We start from the raw sequence: 12,772 nt of genomic DNA on the forward strand, positions 1-12,772 counted from the left end.
TGATCCAGAATCTCTTCATAAGATAGGCTATCCTTGATCCCAATATCTTCAGTTGGTATGATCAATGAAGGATCTCTCATGCACTTCTTCAACATGGAGATGTGAAATACCGGATGAACCGTTGCTAACTCTTGTGGTAGCTCCAACTCATAAGCTACATTGTCAATTCTCTTGGATATTCGATAAGGACCAATATACCGGGGACTAAGCTTCCCCTTCTTACCAAATCACATAACACCCTTCATGGGTGAAACTTTTAAGTACACCCAATCATCTACTTCAAACTCTAACTCCCTTCTCCTAACATCAGTGTAGGATTTCTAATGATTCTGCGCCGTTTTCAACCTCTCTTGAATCACTTTCGCCTTCTCCATAGCTTGATGAACTAAATCTGGTCCTATCAACCCAGCTTCACCAACTTCAAACCATCCAATAGGAGGAGCTTCATAAGGAGCCATTTGGATGCTGGAGTGGTAACTATTGTTGTAAGAAAACTCAATAAGAGGTAGGTTATCATCCCAATTACCTTTGAAATCAATCACACAAGCCTCAACATATCCTCTAAGGTCTGAATTGTGTGTTATGATTGCCCATCTGTCTGAGGATGAAAGGTCGTATTTAAGTTCACGTTTGAACCCAAGCATTTTTGGAATGACTTCCAAAATTGTGCAGTAAATTACGCACCTCTGTCTAAAATAATGGAGACCGAAACCTTATGAAATCTTACCAACTCTTGAATATATAGCTTTGCATAATCTTCTGATGAATGAGTAGTCTTTACCAGCAAAAACTGGAATGATTTTGTCATTCTATCAACAATCACCCAAATTGAATCATGCTACCTGGGAGACCTTGGTAAACCTATGATGAAGTCCATATTAATCATCTTCCACTTCCATTTCGGAAGCTCTATATTTTGATCCAAACCACCGGGCCTCTAATGCTCTACTTTAACTTGTTGGCAATTTGGACACTTAGCAACAAACTCTGCAATGCCCTTCTTCATACTACCCTACCAATAAACTTCTCTCAAGTCACGATATATCTTTGTGGAACCCAGATGAATGGAATAGCTGGAGCTATGAGCTTCCTCCATATCCTCTCTTGGAGTTCATCCCCCCTTGGTACACACAATCTACCTTGATACCTCAATACACCATCTCCCCCTTGTTCAAAAGCCATTACTTTTTGCTTAGGAACATTTGCCTTCAATTCAATCAAAATTGGGTCTTGGTCTTGTTTCTCTTTAACTTCAAACACTAAAGATGATTCATCCCCATTCATCACCACTACTCCTCCTTCTGTGGAATCTATTAGTCGAACTCCGAAGCGTTCAAGTCTATGCATCCCTTGCTAGCTCTTTCTTATCTTCCTTAAAATGGGTGGTACTACCTATAGACAACCCGCTCAAGGCATCAACAACAACATTAGCCTTACCTGGGTAATAAAGAATACTCATGTCATAATCGTTAAGTAATTCTAACCACCTCCTTTGTCTAACATTAAGCCTTTTTTGAGTAAATACATATTGAAGACTCTTGTGATCGGTGAACACATCCACATGAACACCATAAAGATAATGGCACCATATTTTCAAAGAAAACACTCTGGCAACCAACTCTAGATCATGGGTTAGGTAGTTCCTCTCATGAACTTTCAACTATCTGGAGGAATAAGCTATAACTTTGTCATTCTACATTAATACACAACCCAAACCAAATCTAGATGCATCATACTACACCACAAAACCTTGAGTACCTTCTGGTAAGGTTAAAACTGGCGAAGTAGTCAACCTCTTTTCAATTCCTGAAAGTTTTTCTCACAAGCTTTTGACCATTGAAACTTCATAGTTTTCTGAGTTAACTTGGTCAAAGGGGATGAAATAGATGAGAACCCCTCTACGAACCTTCTATAATATCCAGCCAAACCCAAGAAACTCTAAATGTCAGTTGGAGATGTGGGTCTAGGCCAATTCTACACTACTACTATTTTTCTGGGTATCAACTTTAATTCCCTCTCCATACACAATATGCCCTAAGAATTCCACAGACTCAAGCCAAAACTCACACTTAGAGAACTTGGCATACAACTCTCTATCTTTTAGAGTATGGAGAACTACTCTGAGATGACTAGCATGATCTTCTTCATTCCTCGAATAGACTAGTATTTCATCAATGAAGACGATAACAAACATATCTAAATATGGTTTGAATACTCTATTCATAAGGTCCATAATGTTTCAGGCGCATTGGTCAAATCGAAGGACATAACTAAGAACTCATAATGACCATAATGGAACCTGGATGTTTTCTTTGGAATGTCACATTCCCTTACTTTCAACTGATGTTAGTCTGATCTGAGATCTATCTTAGAGAAACAAGTAGCACCCTGAAGCCGATAAAAAAGATCCTATATTCTTGGAAGAGGATACTTATTCTTGATGGTAACCTTGTTCAATTGGCGGTAATCAATACACATCATAAGGGAACCATCTTTCTTCCTCACAAATAAACCGGAGTGCCCCAAGGTGAGACACTTGGTTGAATAAAGCCCTTATCAAGAAGATCTTTCAACTGTTCATTAAGCTCTTTCAACTCTGCTGGTGCCATTCTTTATGGCGGAATAGATATAGGATGAGTATCTGGAAGAACATCTATACCGAAGCCTATCTCTCTCACGAGGGACTTCGGGTAGATAATCTCGAAAAACTTCTGTAAACTCTTTTACTACTAAGACTGACTGAATATGAGGTATCTCAACACTAGAGTCATTAACTGGAACTAAGTGATAGACACACCCCTTGGAAACTAACTTTCTTGCCTTAAGGTACGAAATAAAACGACCCTTAGGCACTGTTGAACTACGACTCCACTCTATAACTGGCTCATTAGGAATTGGGAACTTAACAACTAGAGTTCTACAATCAATGGAGGCATAACAGGCATGAATCCAGTCTATACCTAGAATAACATCAAAATCTACCATGTCTAACTCAATTAAATTAGCCAGGGTGTCTGTGTGATTGATGGAAATGAAACAATCACGATAAACTCACTCAGCTAGAATAGACTCCCCAATAGGTGTTGAAACGCTAAAAGGGTTCACAGAGTTTCTCAGGAAGAACATCAAAATTGTTTGCAACATAAGGGGTTACAAAAGATAAACTTTCTCCTGGATCTAGCAAAGCATAAACATCAATAGTAAAGATTTTGATCATACCAGTGACAACATCGGGAGAGTTCTCTTGCTCTTGACGACTAGTGATCGCATAAAGGCAGTTTGCTTCTCCACCAGTAGCAGAAGTAGCTCCCCTAGGTGCAACCCTGTCTGGTGGAGCAGCTGATAAAGATTGGGCTCTATTGCCCTGATTTCCACTACCTTGCCTATTCTTAGGGCACTCTTTAATGAAGTGACCCTCTTGTCCACATTTGAAACAACCTGTGGAACCATCGCGACACTTACATGGGTGGGTTATACCATACTTAGCACATGCAGGAGCCTAGTTACCTCATTGTGCCACACTACCCTAAGACTGTGCAGGTCTAGATCTGAAGTGCTGTGAATTCTGACTATTATACTCACATTTGTTTTTGGGTGCAGGTGAACTAGCAGATGATGGACCAGGTCCCTTATTCTTATGTTGGATGGAAAACCGTACTCATTCCCTGAAGTCTTAGCCCTCTTGTTTTTAAACTCTTATCTATCCCTCAGTTTGTCCTCCTCAACTTGTTGCACATGGATCATCAACCTTGCTATGTCCATGTAACCTATTAGCATGGCTGCCTATCAAGACCCAACCCACTGGGCCTTGCGGACACCTACGTACTACCACCTAAGTAGGAGAACCCTCTTCCATCAATAATTAAAACATGCGGAAAATTTAATAAAACGAAAGGAAATATATTGATGAAATTTTATAAGTTATAAACTTTAACACAACTTCAAAGTAATTTAACACCCCCAAGGATCTAGTCTAAACATGTACAAGAGCTACTAAAAGTACGAGTGGACAAAATAAATAAAGACACAACTCCCACCATGTGGAAGGAAAAATAGAAGCTACTGGAGAATATTTTCGCCTTCACCTAATGAAACATCACCAACCTGCATTCAGACTATGTCAAAAAGACATAGATAGAGTAGTATTAGTACAAAACATACGTACTAGTAGGCATCATCGGTCAACCTGACGCCCACCACATAACATAAGAAACCAACTAGTAAGATCATGAAATAAACCACTAGCTTCTCCACATTTACCCTCTCTTGAAATACCTCCAAATTACACTAGTACTCTGACTACTAACCACATTCTCGATCAACCTACTTACCAGGTATTTGATCATAGCCGAACCATTCTAACACATAGAAAGATCCCCAAATACAACCCCAACATTTCAACTAACCGCTCACGTCATACCCTTACTTTCTCATCACATTACCCAACCATGGTCACATAGTACATTACATCAAATTTTCTTACCACTAAACCCAATCCCTTTCTCTAAGGTGAAATCCACCTAAGCATATTTCATCACATACGCTACCCCTACTTCTCTCCATTACAACACACGAACAACCCTTGCTATTACTTACTCACCCCTTGAACACTTTGCCCTTCCACTATACACAACAAGTTCACTCCACACAAAGAACAATCAAATATAAGTCATCATAACATATACCCACTTCGAAAAATCACAATATCACTTATCATTATGAACAAGGTACCGTTTCTCATTTATCAAGATACACAATTTATATCTAACCATTGGTCCTCTCATGGAACCCAAACCCAAACTGTTAGCATACCAGAATGTGGTACCCGCTCCAATAATTATGTTCGAACGTGGCAACTGATCTATAGTTATGCCGAAATGTGGCAATCGATCCAAGTTAGTTCTGCCAGAATATGGCAACCGATCCAAGTTATTATGCTGGAACGTGGAAACCGATCCATTCAACAAATCACAATCACAAGTATATCCTCATAATCATATAAATTTTTCATGATGCATGGCATTCATCATTCATATATCCCCATCTACAACAAGTGTGATCAACAATGCAACATTTGTATACATACATGTATCATAATGAAGAAAGAACAAACATACATCACACAATCATAGAATCACTACCATCACAATGAACTATTCATCAACGCATATCATGTAAACATTAATTCGACCATACTTAACCCTAGTTCATCTTCTAAGGCTTCTTTCTGGACTAAATCATAACTCATTCGATGCACGAAGGCCTACACATAAATCCTACCATTGATTTACATATATTACGCAGTGAACACATATTTAAACTACTCAATTCATAAAACCTAGCCTACCTGAGCACCAAGCAGTTGAACGTAGTTTGGTCTTTGATTCTTGTTTTCGGGATTCATGACGGTGATCTTGACTAGAAATCCGCAATCCATCGACATCTTCACGCTAAAACTCTCTCTCTTCCTTCTTCCCAAGCTTGCAATAGCTTTTTTGGGGTTTATAAGGTGTTTTACGACTAATTTAGGTAATTTAGGAAGAAGGAGGAAATAGGATTTCACGTTATTTACATTCTGTCTCGCCTATCCCGCTCTGGCGCCAACTTACCCAACCCTGGTGCCGCCGCCCTAGCGGCATGTGTCCTGCCCTAGCGTATAGTGGCCCATAATTTTTTTGGATTTTTGTTTCTCCTAAATAACGATGGTTCGGGTCGTTACACTGTCTTACCTTCCTTACTTGACATATGAGACAACCCGACAACAAACAGATTCATCCTACTCTTCATATCCACAACCATTTTCAGAGCATAATGGCAAAGTTGGGTAAACTTCAGACTATACTCATTAACACTCATAGATTCCTTCTTAAGAGTGAGGAATTCTGTTAGATCACGGGGAAATAAACGCCTTATGGAGGCACTCTCGACCATAGCCCAGCTCACAATCGGTTACGTGAAAGTGATTTCACGTATCATGACACTACTTCCAGTTCAAGTGCCAACGATCGTGAGTAGTAATATAACCCAACTAGTGAGTTGGTGCCGAGTCCCAAGGGAGTGGTTCGTAATTAAGAATCAATAGAAAAGCGTAAATGTGTTCAAGTCAATCATAGCTATGAATATTGACAAAGAAAAACATGATAAATTAAAGGGTGACACAAGTGTCAAGTATCGAAGGGGGGTTTGTAGTCAACTAGCAACTAAAAACAACAATTAACACGAAAATATGAATATGGAAACAGGATTCTTGGGATGTGATAGGATTATGGGGTCAGGTAAACAACATGGTAATTGTAATTAATGGTAAACCGTTATAAATCCATGAATAAGCTAGTCTTTAGTGGGGGTAAACTTTCTCTCGAATAATTTACCCCGAATCGAATTGGTTTATCTCGAACACCAACAAGCCGCAAAGAAGCACAACCTTCTCTTTAGTCCATTCACTCTCTCGAGCTGAATGTGTGGGAAAGGGTTTAGGATTCACTCTCTCAAGTTGAACCCATGTCAACCCACTACCCACAGACCATCGATTCAATAATTTTGGTTTTACGACCTCTCTCTCGAGCAAGCCAAAAACATGAAGTTAAGATTGTATTTGCAACTACAACCCATTAAATTCAATCACAATTACTGAAAAAAATCACTTTTAACCAGTGAATAAACAATCAATTAGCAATACCCAGCAGTTAATTCAACCCATAATCACACCCCAAGAATTGGAGTTTTAGATAGACATAGTAAAAAGATATAAATCGATACCGAAATGTGTTTCCATCAATTGGGTATGATTGATATGGTCTTTACAAACGTCTAAGATGAAGAATCATCAATACCCACTTCCAATTTTTTTGAAAAAGGAATCTTCAAAATCTCCAAAGCTAAGGAAAATTGTCTCCAAAAACCAAGTTCTAAAACTGAATAACTCTACAAATGGTTTCTGATTGCATAAGATGATACTAAACTAAAAATTCAAACAAGTATTTATAGTTGTCAAAAAGTGTGCTACGAAGGATCACTCGGTGCAGTAAGTCGGGATCGCCGATCCACTCGGCGATCCGCCCTTTGGTTATTTGTATCACTGTTCTGCTTTTGCCTTCAACATCCTTGAGGTCTTGTACATTTGGGAGATAAATCACTGCATCACAGAACTATTCGGCGACACGCCGACTGCTCAGTTATCTAGCCGACTATATCTTCTCCTTCAGGGCTTGGCACACTATAACATTAGGCGAGACCAAGGCCATTCGGCGACTCGCCTAATGGGTTAGACGATCCTCAGGCCTTCATTTCTTCATTTTTTGAGCCACCTTGTTCCTTCTTGCTTAATAGTGTCCATGCTTTGTCCCGAAGTCCAAATACCAAAAATTCAAAGATTTACATCAGTTATTGAGACAAAATATGCATTTGAGGACACTAAATCTATTAAAATAGAGCATAAAATGAGTCCAAATCGTGGACTCATCAACACCCCCAACTTAAACTTTTGCTTGTCCTCAAGTAAAACTCAAGTTCAGCAGTTCAAAAAGGATCTCTCAAATGGTGCTACATAAGACTAAATCCTGAATGCACACAAGAAGACTCAACTTACTCATGCAATGATTAATTGTACACTCAAAGATTCAAGTTGTGACTCACCATTACCAAAGAATTTCAAGTTCACATTACTTTGTTCAAATGAAAGTTCAAGCTCAACAAAGGTGATCAAATGCCCTCACACAAAGAATGATTTCATATTCTCACACAATGATTCAACAATTTAAAGTTTCAGAATCAAATGCAACGCTCACACTCACAAAGTTGAACACAATGTATGATTTTCACCCATAAGTTTGCCCTTATTTTCCAATCAACTTTTGTAGGTCTTTTTTTTTCTCAAGTCTTGTAATAGGGCTGAGTGCAAATGTATGGTCATTTAGGCTCCTAGTTTGTAATCCTCATGAAATGTGATGTGAACAACACATTTTTCCCTTTTGTTCATCATTTTCATTCAAGCTCAAAAGTCACCTCTTATTAATATTCCTTGGACCATTGGAAACCCCATTCTCTTTGTATTCTCACAACTTTATTCCACAACTTTTTCTTTCTTTTTATTTTTCATTCTTTTCTTCTTTTTTTCTTTTTCATAAATGGAGGGGTTCCATTTTTCTCAAAACATGGGCACAAGGGACTTCTTTGCATTTTCTTGATTCACCTTTTCTTTTCACCACACCCTCAACTTAGGCTTTTGGCCTAAGTTAAAGGCCTAAGTTAGTTGTTTAAACAAGTCACAAATCAAGAGGATTATGGGTAATGGATCAAGAAAGGTTAAGCTTTCATCAAGTTTCTTCCAAGAAAAGGATAAGGCTCAAGGGGTGCTTAAAAGGAGTTCACACACTCACAAGGTAGGCCACAAAAAGAGGTATAATGTCAAATTGGTTCACACTCTTTAAAGTTGCCTAAGATCATCTCAAGAAATTGCTTCACTTAGTTAACCAGACTAATGGGGCAAATTCTTGGTGTCATCATACATGGTTCACAGTAAGCTAATCACACAAGGTATCGACACCATTGTCAAAAGAAGACTCTACACTTTCGCTAGTGTGCAAAGCTCATCACAAGAAACTCAATCTGGTACTTGGCTAGTCACAACGAGATGCAAAGAGTTCACATATTGACTATGCAACTTCATTTGGCCTCATCGTAGCTGCACATTCATGTTTGTTTGATTCCAAACACTATTCAAGTCATCGATATTGATCAAAACTGATACTCAAATTTACAAAAGAACAACCACATTCAACACAACAAGAGGTGGCAAAGTTTTTTTGGAAGGGTCAAAAATCATTTACAATTATAAACACGGAGCTACAAGCTCAAACCTTCCACCAAAAGTAGTGAAAACACATAATTTTTAGCTCAAAGCCAAAATATATAAAAAAAAAACAAGAATCACGAATGTCACACAAAAGGAGGGCCTCACCCTACCACAAATAAAAGCATTTGTCCTCAAATACAAACATAATTATCCAAAAGTCAAAATAAAAGTAAGACAGAGGGAGGTAAAGAGGGAATCATGTCTATGCAGTCGCTCCATCTGTCTGGGCATCAATGCCTGGTGCATCAGTTTGGTCTCGGGCCTTAGTACCCGGGGTCACCTCAGGAGGAACACTAGTATCAGACCCACCAGGAGCTGCCATGGATGTATCTACCATAAAAGCCTGCACAACAGCATTTACCATGACCTCCTCTGTTTTAGTAAGGCCCTCATATGTAGTTCCCTCAGCCTCCTCAAGCATCTCCTCATCAATTTCTACCTTAGAATCGGGCTCAAATGTCTGCTCAACTCTAACCTCATCTCTGGTGGTAGCCGGAGGCATCTCTGGCTCATCTGGGATCTCCACTGTCCCAAAGATCATGGACATATCAGTGTACTTCAGCTAATCCACATCGCTCCGCAACACAGCTATAGTGGCCTTTAAGGTCGTCACCTCATCGATGGCTCCTTGGCTACGTTCACACACTGCTATCCTTGCCGCAAGGGTATTAATGTCAGCGCTCAATGGTGATATGGCATCATCCACGGTAGTATGAATCATGTCTGGAATAGAGGCCTCTAGTCTGGCAGCTCGACGATCAACAGAATGGGCAAGCTGCCCTATCTGGAGTCATAAAGCCTGGGTGATCGGAGTCCGGGAGACAGCAGCAGCAATAGCTTTGGGAAGAAGTGTAGCAGTAAAAAAATCTGGAGTAATAGAAGGTACATCATAAGAAGTACCTAAAATCCCATGGGCCGGAGTAGGCAAAGATGCCTCGGCAGGTAATGTGTCCACAATCGGGGGAGAGTCCACTGGTGCTGCCTTCTTCTTGCTCTCTGCTTCATCTTTCAAATATTCTGCCTCAATCCTCTGGATATCAATGGAGGATGTGGGAATCACTTCCATATCCTTCTTAGCATCACTAGGTACCCGAGCATGTCTGCACATCTTTGTGACCAATACCGGAAAAGGGAGAGAAGTCTGATGCTGCTTGGCACTCATGACCATCTCCTATGCTATAATCATCCCTAGAGTTAGCCTAGTACCCATAATGATACAGCCTAGACAGGCTTCCTTGGCAAGGCAAATGATCAACTCATTCTGGGTTGGCATATTTGTGCTAGTGATAAAGTCGAACCAGAATCTTGCAGCTACTTTCAAATCTTTCTTTTCAATCGGAGTCTCTTCCTCCAACCATTAGGAGTACCATCTGAAATCAGTGGGGCTAATCACTTCTTCATATTTTCCAGCTTCTTTGTTCTGATCGATGCTGGCAGTGATCATTAATATGTGTGGATACGCCCGAGACTGTGTTGATAGCAACACTATCACACTTTACCTTACGGGCTCTGACAACCACGTAGTCAACCAGATTGAAGTTAGTTGTCGGCTTTTTTCCTTGTAGTAGTAATGCACTATACACATTGTAGAATTCTCTAACCCAGCTTGGAATATAAGGGCCACAGGGTTTCGTGAATATTTGGAACTTGTGAGATTTCAGGTAATACATTATCTTCGGGTACCTGTCGATAACCATATATGTGGGAAGACGCTTCTCCTCAAGAATTGTCCTCAGCCGCTCAATCTTTAATCTGTTCATCGACTTGGGAAGAGGGACCTGTACTGGTGGTGCAAGCAATATTGCTTGCTCTGGAACTGGAGGAGGAGTGGTAGCCTGGGGAGTCCGGATCCTAAACGGATCATTCAACTTTTAGATCGTAGCTCTGCCCTCTGCTCTACTACAAGCTCATCATCATTAGAAACTATAGACTGGTGCTCCTGATGCTCATCCTCACTTTCAGAAGTAGTGAGGTGTGTGGCATAGATCCCATTGCTGTCGGAGCTGACCTATGATGATGCAGGTGCTTTCTCTTTGCCTCTGCCTTTGCCTTTTCCCACCAGTTGTGGGAAGTTTAGTGGCCTTACCCCTGGATGTAGTTGCATCCTCATTGAGTGCAATCCCATTTTCTTTCCTTCAGGGTGGCATGTTTCTTCCTACAACTTTATGTCTGGCCATATATGTAAAACATCGAGAAATAATTAGAAATATTCCAATTAAAACGATAGGAATACAGTTGCAGACAGACTCGCCAATCCGGTCGGTGAGTCGCCGAATCACTTTGGCGAGCTAGATTGAGCTTGCCGAAAGGATTGGCTCTAAAATTTTGGCACATTAGTGATGAGAAAGGCCTTTCAGCGAATTGCCAACAACATTAGGCGAGCAAGGGTTAGCCCGCTGAAAGTTAGAGTGCAAAAAGGGTTCAGGGGCGCAGACAAAGTGTGATCCAGAAGTCTTTCGGCGACTCACCGAGTGTCTTCGGTGACCTCAGGCTTCTCACCGAAATTTATAGAGCTAACATCAAAGAAGCATGAAATTAAAGGCGAGATGAGGACATTAGGCGAGCCGCCGAATAGTTCGGCGAGCTCGATCCAGCTCGCCAAAAGACCCAACGTGCCTATTTTCAACCTAACTTCTCGAATTCAACCCCACAATCCCCAAAAACAAAATCAAAGCATGCACAACTCAAATTCAAACAAGACCCGTAACACCCATTACCCCGGGATACTCAAACTTCTCCCGGTTTTGCCAAATTTGGCTAATTGATGACTTTTGCCCTTAAGAATGACTTCATCCATTCTATCATTGGAAAATTACATCGTTTGGCACAATGATGGGTTACTCAGACTTCACCCAACTAGACCCAACGACATGCAAGCACAACCCCACAAGATTGAATCCAATATTAAAGCAATACATGTAAGATTATAGAATCAAAACAGGCAACCAAACATACCAATCCTGTCAGAGAAGCCCAGCACACTTCAACAGGATAATGTCATCGCAAATGAGTACAAAATCGACAAAAAAAAAAAACAACCTTTTATGCCGATAAAAATAAAATTGAAATGCTAGGCGGTAATGTAATACAAATTTAAGCACAAATCAACGACCAAAATATGGTAATAAAGCAAGAAATATATAAAATACTAAGTGGGTGTGAGTTTGAAAAGTAGGAAGTGAGGGAAAGTGAAGAAGTTTGAAAAGTTAAACCTTTGGCCTTTTAAAAACCGTCTAGTTCGTGCCTATTCTATGACATTAGTCGTGCTCACCGAACCACTCAGCGACACGCCGAGTTATCACTTATATCACTGAGTTTTATAGAACCTCCAGTTGAACTTGGGATCCAAACGGCCAATAATTTCCTAGGCTCGCCGACTTTTACAGACTCCACTTTGAAATTGTCTTGAGTCCAACGACGATCTGGGTCGGGGTCACCGACCTCTTTGGTGATGCGCCGACTAGACCTTTAGCTCATCAACCAGAACTTTTCAAACACTTTCCACACTTTAACATGCACAATCACCACACCATTATTTCTAAAACAAAAATAAATAAATAAAACCTCAGGTTGCCTCCCACGAAGGGCGTTAGTTAACGTCGTGGCACGACGCAAGTCAACACTTAAACCTCATTTACGGGATTAGCCATAGTATTACTAGGCAAACCCTCTATTTGTCGCGGGTAGAGATGAGGCAGCATATGGCCCATAAGGTTCTCAAGCAGCTGGATATATCTGGAATGAGAGCTAATCATCTGATTTAGCACTTCTACATTCTCCTTCATTTCTTTCAGCACTCTATCATGCTCTTTGACCTTTTAGAGAATGATTGAGAGAATTCATTTGATACATCTACCCTCATCGTCCTTAGGTCTTCTTCGCTCATTAGGAGGGATGCTTCTATCCCTCCTTTTGCAT

The sequence above is a fragment of the Solanum verrucosum genome, unplaced genomic scaffold (assembly GCF_900185275.1).
Source record: "Solanum verrucosum unplaced genomic scaffold, falcon-dt-bn FXZP01000007.1, whole genome shotgun sequence".
NCBI classification, from domain to species: domain Eukaryota; kingdom Viridiplantae; phylum Streptophyta; class Magnoliopsida; order Solanales; family Solanaceae; genus Solanum; species Solanum verrucosum.